Source organism: Rattus norvegicus, chromosome 7, assembly GCF_036323735.1.
Source record: "Rattus norvegicus strain BN/NHsdMcwi chromosome 7, GRCr8, whole genome shotgun sequence".
NCBI classification, from domain to species: Eukaryota; Metazoa; Chordata; class Mammalia; order Rodentia; family Muridae; genus Rattus; species Rattus norvegicus.
The window spans coordinates 30,258,098-30,274,374 of NC_086025.1; the positions used below are offsets into that span (position 1 = coordinate 30,258,098).

The following is a 16,277-nucleotide window of genomic DNA, read 5'->3' on the forward strand; positions in this document are numbered from 1 at the left end:
GTGTCACATAGTTTTTTTGGTTTTTTTTGTTTTTTGTTTTTTTCTGCTGCCTGTGGATGGATTAGGATGTAGAACTCTCAGCTCCTTCTCCAGCACCAAGTCCGCCTGCACACTGCCGTGCCTCCAGCCATGATGATAATGGACTGAACCGCTGAACTGTAAGCCAGCCCCCCCCAGTTAAATGTTTTCCTTTATAAGAGTTGCCTTGCTCACGGTGTGTCTTGACAGCCATGAAGCCCTAACTAGGACATACATTGTGGAATTTATGAATACTTGTTGTTCCTGGAGAGGACCCCAGGTCTGGTTCCCAGCACCCACACGATGGTTCACAACCAACTTTTTTTTTTTCTTTTTTCTTTTTTTCAGAGCTGGGGACCGAACCCAGGGCCTTGCGCTTGCTAGGCAAGCGCTCTACCACTGAGCTAAATCCCCAACCCCCACAACCAACTTTTACTCCACTTCTAGGAAATGCGATTTTCTTCTTCTAAGGTCTGCGGGCACCAGGCACAGATGTGGTGCACGTACATATAGTCAAGCAAAATACTCATACACATAAAATAAATAATACTCAGACACATAAAATAAGTCTGAAACATGTTTTGTCTTGCTTTTGTTTTTTGTTTTTTTTTGTTTTTGTTTTTGTTTTTGAGGCAGGGTCTCTACCTAGCCCTAGCTGTCATGGGACTCACTGTGTAGATCAGGCCTCCTGAGTGCTGGGATTAAAGGTGTGTTTCACCATGCCTAGTTCCTCATTTTTGGAGAGAGAGAGAGAGAGAGAGAGAGAGAGAGAGAGAGATTTTAAAAAAGCAAATGACTAGCCTAACAATGGCTTTGAAATAGTTTAGCAGTCATGCTAACACATTTAATCCATTTAGCTCGCTCTAGAATGGTTGGGGCTTTCCCCTGGGTAGTCAGTGGCCTACACGAATATACGATAGTTACTAAGCTGTATCGCAATAACTTCTGCCTTATTATAACAGTAACAATTATTCTGCAAGGCTGTTAACATAATGAGGCATGTGAAGCATGACGAGGCAGAGAGCACTTAGAACTGGAACCAGGTGCTTGCCCACCCAAGAAACCATTAACTGTTTGTGGCGATTTCAATAAAATACCCCCATAAGCTCATACATTTCCATACTTGGTCCTTAGTTAGTGGAACCATTTGGGAAAGATTTGGAGACGTGGCCTTGTTGGAGGTATGTCACTAGAGACAAGCTTTGGAATTTCCAAATACCCAAGAGATTCCCCATGTCCCTCTAGCTGCCTCGTGGTTTGGATCGGAGCTGTGAGCTCTCAGCTGTCCCTTTGCTCTACACCTTTAAAACCAGACATCAAGTTAAATGCTTTCTTTTATGTGTTACCAGCCAGGTCATGCAGTTCTATCACAGCAACAGAGAAGTTACTACGCCAGGCATTGATCCTCTGTCCCTCGCTCGAGTCAACCTGAGGTCTTTTCAGTCCTTGGGCATATTAAGCGTGCCTCTGCCTGATGCTCGAGATAGCAGACATAACCAGATCACTAGACTTCACTGTTGCCTGTAACAATTATGCACCATGTGTCAGTTTTGTTCTCACAGACACCAGCATGAAAACAATATCCCCCTCCTAGTTAGGGTTTCTGTGGCTGAGAGAAAGCCCTATGTCCAAAGCTACTTGGAGAGGAAAGGGTTTATTTTGGCATACACTCTATAGGCCACACTCCATCACTGAGGGAAGTCGGGGGCCGGAACCTGAAACAGGAACTGAAGTGGAAGCCAGAGGAGTACTGCTTACCTGCTTGCTTCTCTTTCTTTCTTTCTTTCTTTCTTTCTTTCTTTCTTTCTTTCTTTCTTTCTTTTTTTTTCCCCGGAGCTGGGGACCGAACCCAGGGCCTTGCGCTTCCTAGTCAAGGGCTCTACCACTGAGCTAAATCCCCAACCCCCACCTGCTTTCCTCTCATGGCTGCCTCCTGCTTTCTTATGTGACTCAGGACCACCTGCCCAGAAATCGCACAGCCTAGTGGGCTAAGCCCACTTCCATATCAATCATTAATCAAGGAAATGCCAGACGGACTTGCCTATACGCCCGTCTTACAGAGGCATTTTCTCGATTGAGTCCCTCTTCCCCAAAGCCAAGACTCTGGCTTGTTTCCAGAGACATAAACCAACCAGCACAGGGCTCTTTATCACCCCGTGTCTCTAGGAACTCACTTTCTATGTAGAGAAGGACACAGGCTTTGTGATTCCTAGGTCTGTGTTTTGTTTCGGTATTATTTGGACAAGCTCTTATTATGTGGGTTTGGCCGCATAATTCTCCCACCTTAAACTCAAAAGTACCAAGATCCAGGCATACGCCAACATCCTTGGCCCCAGGCCTAATTGTGAGTTCTTAACAAGTTATAGTAGCACATGCTACTCTCCAAGAAGAGGATTCTTAAACAGGGAGGGTTGCGGGTTTCAGGCTAGCCAGGGGAAACCCAGTCCAGGGGGTGAAAAGAATCAGGAAGAGAAAAAAAAAAGCTGTGATTGGTTTTTTTGTTCAGTGCGTATTATTTTTGTAAGAAGCCTTAGGAGCCAACTGACTTGGAAAAGATGTGGGGGAACTAAGGAAGCAGGGAGATGTCGCTTAACTAACGGAGAGCTTGCCTAATAGGAATGAAGGCTTGGTTTCAAACTACAGCCATGTCACCAGGACCAGTGTATGTAATGGTAGGGACAGGAGCCAGAGCTCCATCCATGCCAGGCAAGTGCTTGCCAATGGAGCTGTATCCTCAGCTCATGCTTTCTCCTATTTTTTTTTTTAAGATTTATTTATACAAGTACACTGTAACTCTCTTCAGACACACCAGAAGAGGGCATCAGATTCCACTACAGATGGTTGTGAGCCACCATGTGGTTGCTGGGATTTGAACTCAGGACCTCTGGAAGAGCAGTGAGTGCTCTTAACCGCTGAGCCATCTCTCCAGCCCCGCTTTCTTCTATTTTTACTTTCCTTTCGCAGCACTGGAGATTGAATCCAAGGCCTTCCATATGCTAGTCCAGCGATCTACCTTGAACCCACACCTAACTTGAGTTTAGCCTCCAAAGTCATGAATTTAGCTACAAACGCACAGTTGTGGCGCAAGAACATCTGTAAGTTGTGACAGGAGAGAGAGCCTCTCAAAACAGATTTGACACCTTGAAATATGTACTAATTACCTTGGGTTTGGTAGCTCCCTAACAGAAGATAAGCTGCTGATAAAATTCTGTAATCCAATTCTTTTCTAGCTTTATCCCCACAAGCTGGTTTAGTTACCTTTCTATCGCTGTCAAGAGACACCGTGACCAAGGTAACTTATAAAAGAAAGTGTTTAATTGGTGGCTTGCTTACAGTAAGAAGGGGTGAGCCCGTCCTGGCAGGGAGCACGGCAGCAGGCAGGCATGGCTCAGGAGCAACAGCTGAAAATTCACATCAGACCTACAGGCAGGAGGTCGAGAAGGAGGGAAGGAGGGAGGAAGGGGGAGGGACTGGGCAGAGAGAGAGAGAGAGAGAGAGAGAGAGAGAGAGAGAGAGAGTTTTAAAAGGAGAGCCCACCCCCAGTGACACACCTCCTCCAACAAGGCCACACCTCCTCCAAGGCCACACCTCCTCCAACAAGGCCACACCTCTTCATCCTTCCTAAATAGTCAAGCTAAAAACTGTTCAAATCTATGAGGCTAGGGTGGCATTCAAACTACCACACAAGTTCTACTTAGTAATTCCAGCACATTTCTTTTTTCTTATACAGGCAGTCTGGTTTCTACACACTTTTCCACAATTAGACAGACTGAGGTGGGTGGGTGTCTATTTCACAGAGTTGAGGATTGAGCCAAAATCTTCGAAATATGTTAGGCAAGTGCTATACAGACGGGGCACACTCTCAGCCTATAAAGAAACGATTTTTTTTTTTTAGTAATTATTGTTAAAAAAACAAAAATCGTTTCTATGGTATTTGTGAGGTGTACTGTAAAAATTAATGATTAGTCTGGTTTGTTTTCTAGCTTCAGATCTAGTTTCTGGTTTAAAAATACACAAACACACACACATATATATATACATACACATATATAATTACATAATAAATATAATGTGTATATAATATACACACATATATAATTACATAATAAATATAACTTTTATATAATATACATATAAGTTATATGAAATAGATATGAAAACTTCTGAAATATGTAAACTATTCTATAGTTAAAGGCATTATTATAAACACACAACTTTTTATATCCTTGTATTTACACCAAAACAATGTCTTTTTTATGTCTCTGGGATAGCACAAAGTTCTCCCTTCTCTCCATCAGATTTATCAATGAAATGACTGAAGACATTTTGATAGTTAGGTAAAAAGACTTAGGGACAAAACTCTGCTAAAGGGACAAGACCAAATGTTCGTGAAAAACAATATAAGAAAATTTAATGAAAAAAAAAACAACTAAGGACTAATTATTGAATTTTCTAAGACAGATCCCGTGTCTTTATTATTTTCAGGTTTGTCTACTAAGAGCCAAAGTAATAATCTAATATACTCCAGGGCTAATGTTATGCTAATCTAAGTTGACAACCAATAAATCCATGTATTGTTGTATCTGTAGCACTGATTTTGCATGAAATCCAAAACTCCCAATTCCCAATTGTGAACCCTGACATGCCAACAAAGGCCTGAAGGAAATCTTTTGTAGAAATAGTACATTGTCATTATGTACTTACCTCAGAAAATAAAATGTGTATGTAACTAAATCTTACTATTATCACTACAGTGGCTTCAGCATGATCCACTCAGCTTAATTTTAAACCGAAGCCGTCACCTGGTAAATTCTGGTAATTATACTTTTTTGATTTCTTCTATGTGTTCTATAGTACTGTGCAAGTGAACCCAGGGTTGTGTTTCCATGTCTGTGGGAGCCAGTAGACTTGACGGGGGTGGGGGTGGGGGTGGGACCAGTGACATATCTCAAAGGGCTGTATAGCTACTTTTCCTGATTTGGGTGAAATCGAGTTAAAGGCAACCAGGTAAAACAGTACATGGACAGCCCAGTCAGCAAACTGTGACTGTCATCCCAAAGGAAGAATTCATCTGTCAAACGGCAGATAAACTAAATGAAACCAACTACATGATTTAAACAGAGAGAAGGGGAGCGCTTGCTGTAATCCAGGTAGTTCCCTTCTGCCTTGCTGAGTTAAATCTCCCAAGAGCAAGAGTCTGCTCTGTATGCAAATATGAACAAGTTGGTCAGATTCTGTCATCGCATAGCAACCATGATGCCTGGTCTTAAGCGGAAAAGAGAGAGAGAGGGGGGGAAGAAAGAAAGAAAGGAAGGAAGGAAGGAAGAAAGAAAGAAAGAAAGAAAGAAAGAAAGAAAGAAAGAAAGAAAGAAAGAAAAGAAACTAGTAAGAGCCTAAGCAACTAAATCCATTCTGTACTGGGGACAAAGACAAGGGTCAGTCGCAGTACCAGATAGCAACAGTGTAGCACACCTTTAATCGCAGCTCTCGGGAGGCAGAGGCAGGCTGAACTCTGAGTCTAAGGCCACCCTAATCTACAGATGGCATTCCAGCACAGTCAAGACTACCCAGTGTGTGTGAGGGTGGCATTCAGTAGCCCCCGTATTTAGCATTCATTAAATACTATGATTAAAGCACCATGTAGCTGTCTTCATCTAGAATAACATTATCACTCAGTTCTCCCGAATTCTGCCGGTGTCTGTATAAATTGGAAGACAAACGCTAAGTGTTTTGAAAAGGAAAGGGGATCAACTAGCAAACAGCCTATGGCTTTTGAGCTTGTCAAAAAAGGGGCTTATGGTCCGTGACCTTGTTTCAAGGAAATATTTTCAAAGACATAAGGTGAGAAGTCTAGCATCAGGTAGCTAAAAAACAAAACAAAGCAGCAGCAACAACAACAACAAACTGTTAAGGAAACAGAGCAGTAGAATTAGAAGACAGAGGTTTTCAATAGGTTGCCACTATCCTAGATACAGAATCTCTACCATAGAGGCATGGTTTTAAAACTCAGGGAACCGGGGTTGGGGATTTAGCTCAGTGGTAGAGCACTTGCCTAGCAAGCTCAAGGTCCTGGGTTCGGTCCCCAGCTCCAAAAAAAAAAAAAAAAAAAAAAAAAAGGAGAAAAAACAAAACAAAACAAAACAAAAAAACTCAGGGAACATCGTAGTTGCTTCTTCAAAGACTCTCTCTCTCTCTCTCTCTCTGTGTGTGTGTTCTGTGTGTGTGTGTGTGGGTGTGGGTGTGGGTGTTGGGGAATGGAGAGGAAGGGTGGTTTTGATCCAGGGTAGCCCTGGCTGTCCTGGAACTTGCTCTGTAGATCAGGCTGGCCTCAAACGCAGAGATTCACCTGCTTCTGCCTCCCAAGCACTGGGACTAAAGGTGTGCCACTACCCCTGGCAAGGATGTCTTCTTGCTGTGCTTCTAGGTCACAAGAAAGAAAGAAAACAATGTTGCATTAGCGTTTTGGCAACATAAAACGACTTAAATATGTTACAGCTTTCAAGAACTTTCACAGAAGCCTGCACCGTGGTGTACACTTATAATTCCAGCACTAGGAAGGTTGTGCCAAGAAGCTAAAGAGTTGGAAGCCAGCCTGAGCTGCCAGGGCAAGTCCTGTCTCAAAAACAAAACAAAAATGAACTGCACAGAACCCACAGATCAACACTGTGAATCTGCTGGCTCAGTATTATCAATCTCTTTTTGGGTTGAAGTTACAAAGAGGTATAAAGGACATATATAAGGGACTATACAGGAGCCATTCTGCAAACCCAGTCTTCTGAAATAGCCTCTCGGCCTTCTCCTCTCTTCAACACTCATTGCTAATCTTCCCGGCTTGGACTAGTGCTTCTGAAAGAGGAGACTCAAGCAGAAAGATGCCCTGATGAGTCAGCGGATTTATACCAGTCAGGAAATGCGGAGATCTGCCCCTCAGATTGTAGCACATCTACAGGCTTAGCTAAACAAATGATTGCCATATCTACTGCAAGTGGATCGGGATTAGTTCCGATACTGAGGAATACAGTTAGCAACGTGCCAAGTTATCCTTGAACTCTTAGAAAAAAATTGGAAAAGAGGAAAACATTCAATTTAAGCATAGGTCTGAGGACATTTTAAGTGAATTAGTGTTCATATAAGACAAGCTAACTGGGACATGTCTAGAACCCCAGCACCCAGGGAACCGAGTCAGGAAAACTGGCATAGTCTGAAGCTCTACGAGCTATGTAGGGAGTGCCAGGCCAGCCAGGGATACCATAGTAAGACCCTGCCTCAAACAAGTATAGAGACGGGCATTTTTTCCATATCAGTAATAATTTATGGAATATTACAGTCAAATCTCATGTGTTTGGAAGATAATAAAAGTGAAGAGGTGGTGGCATACACCGTTGATGGCAGTGCTGGGAGGCAGAAGCAAGGGGATCTCTGAGTTCAGAGGCCAGCCTGGTCTACAGGATAGCCTGGTCCAGGACAGCCAAGGTTACACAGAGAAACACTGTCTCAAATAAATAAATAATAAATAAACAAATAAATTTAAATAAAAATAAAAGGGGAAAATAGAGGAGGAAAGAGAAAGGGGAGGAGGAAAGGGGAGGAGGAGAAGGAGGAGGAGGAGGAGGGGGGGAGGGGGAGGGGGAGGGGGAGGAGACACTTCCTTTAATGGAAAACTCTGGCCAGCCCTCACTTATTTAAACCTTCCTTTTTACACAGCTAGAATAAGACAATTGCTAAGCAGTGGTACAGTGTTACTCAAGGAATGTTGGTATACAAATTGTCATTATCTTTCAACCTAAGCAGGGACTCTGTGTCTGTACACCTCCCCTCCAAAGGAGGTTTGTGGATAAAAAAGTAAAAGCAGGTATGGTGGTATACACCCTTGTAACCATAGCCTTCAGGAGGCTGGTATAGGAGAACACCAGTTCAAGGACAGGGCGGCCTGAGCTACACCCGGAGACCCTGTCTCAAACCAAAAGGAGAAAATGCTAGACTTGGGAAAGAGATTCCAACTTCAAACATCCCCCCGCCCCCGCCCCCAACTTTGACTGGGTTATCCTTTATTGTTTTGTTGAAGTGCTTACTGTTCAAAGGCTCCATCCACGACTGAACTGGATATCCAGGCCGGCTTATTGAGTGAACACTAGTTTCAGGACCAAAGATAAAAGGAACTTCATACTAAACAGTGAATATCTACTTTGGAAACAAACCTTCTCTCCCTGTGGAAATAGTTACTTTGTTTTGTTTTGTGTCTTGATTTGTTTTGAGACAAAGCCTCACACACGCTAGGCCAGCCCTGAAGTCAGTGTGAAGTAGGTAAGGGTGGAAAAGAGGTGAGTGGATTTCTGCTCTTTGGAGGCCTTCGCTTCTTAAGGGTTAGGATTCTGGGCCTGTGCCGCTATATCCACATGTAAACTGGGGATTGAACATAAGCGCAGGACCTGGCGCTTAGCAGGTAAGTGAAGTACAATCTGAGCCACATCCCAGCCCGGAACACTGCTTTTCGGCTGTTGAATCAGTGGTGGACTATTGATTGCTCCTGAGAGGGCCTTAGCCAGAAAGGAAGGAAGCGTGAGATGATAGAGAAAGGCAGAGTGATCATTCCAGCCTCTATGGCTGAAAAAACAGTTAGACCTCTTTTTCATGCCTGCACTCGAACTGAACTCGTTATCCAACTTGTGACTTCCTTTATATGATAGAGCACCCTTCTATTATTACCCACATTATTGATTGATGACTTTTAAGCTTTTTAAAAAACAAACAACCCCCTCCCCCCCCCAAAAAAAAACCACTAGCCATTCTGCCAAGATATCAATTTCAAACGTCTGTGCAAATTTGGCAAATTTAATTCTACAGTAACCACGATGAGTTCAGCACACCTATACTTTCAGCTTTCAGATCCAATCTTGTGTAATCTCAGCACTCAGGAAGCTAAGGTAGGATGACAGACTAATGATAATATTAAGACCAGACTTTGTCTTTTTTTTTTGTTTTTTCTTTTGTTTTTCGGAGCTGGGGACGGAACCCAGGACCTTGCGCTTGCTAGGCAAGCGCTCTGCTACTGAGCCAAATCCCCAACCCCCAGACTTTGTCTTCATAAAATGTTATGGGCAGAAGCAAAAAAAAAAAAAAAAAAAAAAAAAGGAAATGTTTAAGTCATTCTTTAATAGTAACTTGGTTTCCAAGAGATTGTCTCACAATTACGCATTAACTTTAATCAATTTTGGTCTCAAAATATAATTTTAAAAACCCCTACATTTCCCTTATTCTACTCATTTGAATTTATTTTATTATTTATTCGTGGGGTGTTTTGCTTGTATACATGTCTGTGCAGTATTCTCAGAAGCTAAAAGTGGACATCAGATACCCCGGAACTGGAGTTACAGATAGTTGGGAGCCACCATGTGGGTGCTGGGAATCAAAGCTGGGTTCTCTGCAGGAGCAATGAGTGCTCTAAACCACTGAGCTCTCTCTCCAGTCCCATACTTAGAGCATTCTTAAAGAGAATGCAAATAAATAAATAAATAAATAAATAAATAAATAAATAAAGCAAGCAAGCACACTTTACCAATCGGATGAGTTTATTGCATGAGAATAGAACACTTCAAAAATGAAAGAGCATAACAAAACGGGTAAATCTGGAAGAGAAAGACTTGAGAAAAATCTTGACAACCCGTACAAACCTGGACGCAAGGTTGAAGGATCCTGAAAGACTGGGGGGTGGTGGTGATGGAGATGAGGTACTAAGGGTGGGTGGATGTTAGGAGGGGCTGAACAGGCTAGTTTCACGATTTTTGCATCCATACATACCTAAACCAGGGCTGGGTTTCAGTTTCTGCTACGAATATATTGAAGGTTTGCCTTCAAAAAAAAAAAATACAAACTTCTCTCACAGACCACAAGACACACACCGGAAAAGTTCTTTAGCAGCTTGGGGCGTCACCCAACAAAGGGCTTGACATGCATAAGGTCCTAGATGCCTTCAACCCGCAGCACCAAAAAAAAAAAAAAAAAAAAAAAAAAAAGCCTTTTGAAATAAGTCCACTTTATTTGGCTTGAATCACCTTTACCAACACTTGTTATTCCTCAGTCTTGAAGAAAATTCTAAAACCATTTTTTTTCTTAAATATTTGCCAGAAATTTAAAGACCTTTGGGTCCCAGTTCTTTAAACTCAACGGTAGTGTGAAGCTACACTTTGATCAAACTTTTCAGCTAAACTCTTTGGGGTGTTTTGTTTTGTGGCAGGGCTGGGGGATTGAACCCTGGGTGAGCCCTCAACCACAGAGATACGGGCCCAGCCCCCACTGTAGTGTTTCTTAATCTACTTCCCTCTATCCATCCTTTTATGGAGATAAAGGCTACGGCTATTTCAATTCCTGTCGTAAGTCCTGGCACACAGGTCTATAAACGTTAAAATTAGCAGAGGAGAACATTCTGAAAGGCTAGGACTTACATCCTAAAGTTTAAGAAACTCATTAATTCATCTTCACTCGGAAACTTATTACAAAGGCAGTTTTTCTAGTCTCAAAAGACTAGGTTAAAAGAAAAACCAACACAGAGCATAAAAAGCAAGCTCTAAAGTTCATGAAGCGTGCTTGCTGTGTTTGCTCATACTCCCATGTAGGGTACTAGAGACAAAATCAGTTTGTATTGTACTTCAGGGAGGACTAGTTACTAATTAGGAGTCAGGATTAAGAAATTGCTTACTTTGGGAAAAGGGTAAGTTGTCGTCACTTCTCCTAAGGTGGGCAGTTAGGAGGAAAGAAAATCCTCTCCACGTCACTCTCAAATCCCATCTTATGCACAGCAGCTCTCACTTTTGCTCCGGAGAGGAAATTTAAGAGTATCTGAGGCAGACACTAGGTTATGGGCTGTGGAGTGGTAAACAAACCGGGTGCGAAGTACTAGCTCCCCGAAAAAGTTGCAATGCAAATGGAGAGAAGCAGGCTCAAAACGCGGAACAAAAGCAAGGACAGCATAATAATGTGCTGCTGGGATGGGGGATGGGACCCCGGGACACCCCCCCACCCCCCGCGCGCCTTTTCCAAGGAAAGTGGTTTTCAGGAGGTGAGAGTTTACGCCAGCCGGGAAAGAGCTCGATTGTAAGGATTTGGAAGAGTTGAAACTGGAGTTTCTACTTAGGAGATAAACATCTGCCTGGATTCGAAGGTGGGAAGCACCTAAAGCCTGGGAAGATGATAAAGGGACCAACCTCTTAGTCTAAGGCCAATTCGGGGACTGCTTTTAAGGACATAATAGGTAAGTGTGGGAATCAGTTGATAAAGAAGGGAAGGAGGCATCTTTACAAATGCTATAATGAAAAGCTTAGATTTGATGATAGTGGTTAAAAACAAAAGAGAAGTTAAAAGGCGATCCTGCCAGCGTGCAAACGCGGGTACACTTGAGAGGTCCTGAGCTCCGAAGCACGAACCAGCCTGTTGTAATTGGAAGGAAGAGCAGGAACAGATGGTAGCGGAGGGAATTTGTAACAATAAACATAAAAGTGTTACAAACAATTCTCTGTAATTAACACGATTATCATCGCTTTTCTCTGGCCTCCCTTCCCACTTGGCACCATGCAAATTTGTACTCAGATGCTTGATTTGGTTAAGAGCATCCTACTCCACACTCTCACCTCTGCCTAACGGAGCTTGCGGTTGCCTTGTTCTCTTCCTATTTCACTCACTTCCTTCGTCATTTATTCACACAGCTTTGGGTTCGCAACAGGCTGCGTGAGACTTTTTTTTTTGGAAGGCATTATGCTCTGGAAGGAAACTCCTGTTTCTGAACTCTCCTGTGAGACCATTTGACCTTGTTTTCTGACTGGAACTCTGTATTGCTGATAGCCTCCCCTCTATTTCCCTTTGAGACAGTTTTGTTGTGTTCAGAGATCAAACCCAGGGCTTTCCCTCAGAGCCCTAGTTACCCCAAGATGGTTCTTGATGGTTGACTCGCTAGGTGAAGACACTTGCCCCACCAAGTGTGGCGACCTGAGTTCCATCCGGGGTACCCACATAGTGGTAGAAGAGTGTGTGCTTTGTGTGTGAGGGAAAAATGCCCCGGGGAATTACCGTGTGCTTTGCTGACTTATTCCTTGAAGTCTTTCATTTTTATTTATGTAACTTTATTTCCCGTGTTTGTAATTTTCGTGTATATGGTATTTTTTTCCAAATAGGAATCATTTGCATTTCTATTGTTATTTTGTTACCAACCCAAGAACTCCCAAGAGGTTATTAAATTAACATCTATGCTAGATGTTAATTTGCCATTTCCCTTTGGTTAGACATTTTATTCAAATATTTGTGTGTTCATTTTTCCCCCTCACGCCATACTAGTGAAACTCCCTGGAGTATATTTGTTGGTTTAAAAAAACGGGCAATTTTAGTTTGCCCTAAGTAGTGTCAGATTTAACATTCCATTGATATTAACTTTGCACGTTTATCTGGCTGCTTTAGAGAGAGCATCTTCATTTTTAGTGTCCCCCGGGTTAGCTTTCAGAGCTCAGCAAACATTGGCTTTTTTGTTTGCAAGTGTATAGATGTTTTTGCTTGAATGTATGGTGTACCTGTTTCCAAGGGAAAGCCGAAAGGGCATCAGATCCCCTGGAACTCGAATTAAAAGCGGCTTTGTGGGTGTTGGGAATCGAACCTGGGTTCTCTAGAAGAGCAGCCTACGTTCTTTACCAGTTATAGCTCCAGATAATTGACAAGATTTTTTTTTTTTACCCTGTAGGCCCAATTTTCTAATGCAGATTCCTCTCTATTCTCTCCATTTCTTTCGCACATAAACTTCACGGTCTTACACTGATCATTTTGAGTTACCTTATGCCAAACTGAGGAGTATTTTTCATGTTAAATCACTCCCCGCTGCAGCTGTGCCTGTGAGGAAAAGTACTACAGCTGAGAATTTGAGGAGATTTTTTAACTTAAGCCCGGGTTGCTGCCTGACGATTCGAAGATGTGTGAGTAGCAGAAAATCTGGGAGCTCTGTGTGAGCGCACACCCGTGGAATATTTAGCATCCCACAAGCCTGTGGTTAATACTGGGCTTATTCTTCCTGGCCTCGAAGGCTGCGGCAAGTGGAAAGCCCGCCCTGAGAGAAGTTTTTGTCGGCCACGCAGAGCCATGTGCCGGAGTGGGACACTGGACGGCCAGCACGCTCGCTCCTCTATCCCGGCTCCGCTCACACCGAACAACCAAGGGGCGTGGCCTCTCACATGGGCGTGGCTATGGGCGTGGTCTCGCCTCTGCTGACGTCGTCCCGGACCGTGGCGCCCAGCTGCGGCCGAACTAGGGGGCCCGGGGCGCGCTGTGAGCGCTAAGATGGCTGCTCGGGCTCGTGCGGGTGAGTGGAGGGGGGCGCGCGGCTGCGGCGGTTGGTTGAGCGAGGCTCCCAGTAGGAGCGGACGTCGGACGGGAGCCGGGGGGCGGGAGGCACCTGACGGAGTTTTCCCGCCCGCAGGCAGCCGGGGGGTCCTGCGAGAGAAGAGGGGGCTGTGGACAGACGGAGGGAGCGAGCCAAGGGGCGCGCGGTGGAGAGGCGCCGGCGCCGGCGAATTTAGAATTGGCGCCTCTGGGAAGTCTCGGTGCGTCTTGCGGTCCTGCAGCCCGGAGTCCGCTGGCCACCTCCCGGGTACCGGAGATGCTACAGGTGGACCGGAGCGCGGCCGGAGGCGGGGGTAGGGTGAGGGGGATGGGCGGATGCAGGCCGGGCGCTGCGGGTGCGAGCACCCGGGACATCACACCACATCCCGCCGCCGGACCTCTCTCTGATCGTCGGGAGGTGACACTCGCCTTCCCTGCGTCGGTCCGGTCGCAGTGCGGCCCAGCACCTGCTGCCACCCGCCGATGCTGGGTTGGGTTGTCCGAGTTTGGAATACCAGCTTTCTAAAACCATTCCCCGCTGCTTCGGAGGAGAAGGGACGTGGTTGGGTGATTGGAAAGAGTGGGTCACTGTGAGGAGGGGAAACGGCTGCTCAGAGTTAGATGGGACTCGTCCCTCCTCCAAGAAAAAAGGGAAAGATAGTCATTGTTTCAAGGCGAATATTAAACTGTTGTAAATTCTACCGGTAGCTGGATAATTTCCTTCAGGATAACATTAGTAACTTGCAAAGTTCACTTCCTCAACCCTCCCCACCCTTTTAAACATTAATTCATACATAACACTTAGCAAACAACCGAGCTGTGAAATTAGCATGAAACTACGATCTTCCGTCCCTACTCTTGAATTATTTTTTAATGTTGGGAGTTGCTTGTGGGATCAGAGTAGGTAGGGATGGACAACGCTTTGAGTCGTCAATTTCAGTGAGCGGTTTCTTGAAAACCAGTGTTTGGTGTAAACAAAAGAAAAATAATTGTGTTTGTAATCAGATTCATATCCAAACAGGAATTAAATTCATCTTTGATTTCATAATCTCAATGAGATTATGCTCTTTGCTCCAAAAGAGATGAAACTATTTTTTGGAATGTATAATGCTTCGTCTTTAATTTATCATCTTGGATAATTTGAAAGAGATTTTAAACATTTGGCACATTTGGGTTTTCTCTTCTGGATTCAAATTCCCGAGGTAGTTTTGTTTGTTGTTATTTTGAGATAGTAGCTGACCTGGAACTCAAGAGATTCGTTGCACTCCAGGCCTTATATATACAGTGTATTAGATTTTTTTTCAGTCTAACGCTTATTACTATCCCAAACTGAGTTGAGATATTCTGATATCGAACAGGTAGTTCATTGGGTACAGTACAGAAAGTTTGACTGTTATAGTTACTATGTGTATCGCTCCTGATTTTTTTTTTTTTCCTTTTTTTTTTCCGGAGCTGGGGACCGAACCTAGGGCCTTGCGCTTGCTAGGCAAGTGCTCTATCACTGAGCGAAATCCCCAACCCCCTGATTTCTTTTTCTTTCTTTTATTCCCCCTTCTTTTGTCGCCGCCCCCCCCCCTTTTTTTTTTTTTTTTTTTTTTTTGTGAAAGGGTTTCTCTGCTGACTTGAAACTCCTCTAGGCTGGTCTCAAACTCAGAAATCCACCTATCTCTACTTCCTTAGTGTGCTGGGACTAAAGGCACGGTGGACACAGTCTTGGTTTCTTACAAAATCTAATCTGCTTTTTTGTTGTTTGTTTTTTTTTCTAATTAAAAAAGATTAAAGAGACAATGAAGCCGTATTAACATATATATATATAATAATATGTGTTAAATCAAGGGCTGGGGATCTAGTGTGGCCTTGCTAGGCACACTTGTAATTCTAGCATCAGCAAAGTTGAGGTGGGGCATCATGAGTTTAAAGTCAGCTGAGCCACTGGTGAAATTATGTCTTGAAAAAAAATTGTAGGCTCCTCATGAACACAAGTCAGAGGCAATTGGGTCTCTATGAATTTGAGGCAGTTTGGTCTACATAGTGAGTTCCAGGACAGCCAGGGCTACCCAGAGAAAACTTGTCTCAGAAAAAGAAAAAAAGCATATGGAAGATCTAAATATCCACACATAAAATTGCCCCTTCTCCTTTTACAGGTTTTTCTTTTTACCCTAAAGTCAGTTATGCATACTCTAATAGATTTTTTCCTCCACATACTTCAATCTTAGAGAATATTATGGCATTTTGATTATACCTGATGCTTGCTGATTGGGTCGTTTGAGGGCAGAATCAATCAATCAATTCATCTGTCTGTGCGTCCATCCATCCATCCATCCATCCCGTACCCCTGTCACAGCATCAGATTACCTACTAACTCAGCCCCTAATTCCGATTGCTGAATTTAGTGTTTGAAGGACAGGGGCAAGGGGGAGGGCACTATTTTGCCTTCTTGGTAGCAGAAAAGTGGTGGTTTGAGGTTTCTTTCACTTCCTTAAGTTTAGGCAGAACAAACATGGGCGACAGATTCTAATGCTTCTGTCTGGTGACAGAGATTGAAGAAGAGACTGCTGTATGGGCTCAGACTAATTAAGATAGGAAATGAATCGTGTGTCCAAATCATTCTGAGAAATGGGGAACAGTTTCTCCATGAGGTCAAACTAAATTAGTGACAGATAAACCAGAAAATAGGACGATTGTACAAATACTGGCTTAAACAGCCATTTAAGTGCAACTCTTGACAGCACTTTCAGGTACTGAAAAAAATGTAAAAAATTCATTATCAATGTGATTTTTTTTTCCAATCAATCTCCAAGGGAGGTTTTTTTTTTTTTTTGGTCAAAGGTTGTATCTGTTAGACCACATCATAAAGGTACTAAAGACTAGAGTACTGGTGTTTGTAAAAAAGGATTTCAACTCAA

The 16,277-nt window shown here is 43.5% G+C and overlaps 1 protein-coding gene across 10 annotated transcripts in view; it reads left to right on the top strand.

The window, feature by feature from the left end:
• Usp44 (ubiquitin specific peptidase 44) overlaps nt 1-16,277 on the top strand; it is a 50,044-nt gene that overhangs the window by 6,956 nt on the left and 26,811 nt on the right. For 4 of the 10 annotated variants that reach the window (XM_063263445.1, XM_063263444.1, XM_039079063.2 and 1 more), the window contains exons 2-3: nt 66-158; nt 4,773-4,833. The exons of 1 other annotated variant lie outside the window; for it this stretch is intronic. The gene's annotated coding sequence lies outside the window, so the exon portion shown is untranslated. Of the gene's footprint in view, nt 1-65; nt 159-4,772; nt 4,834-8,380; nt 8,462-13,238; nt 13,352-16,277 lie in introns of those variants that run through there. 5 more of the 10 variants (XM_039079054.2, NM_001394071.2, NR_172074.2 and 2 more) reach the window with 4 other exon arrangements.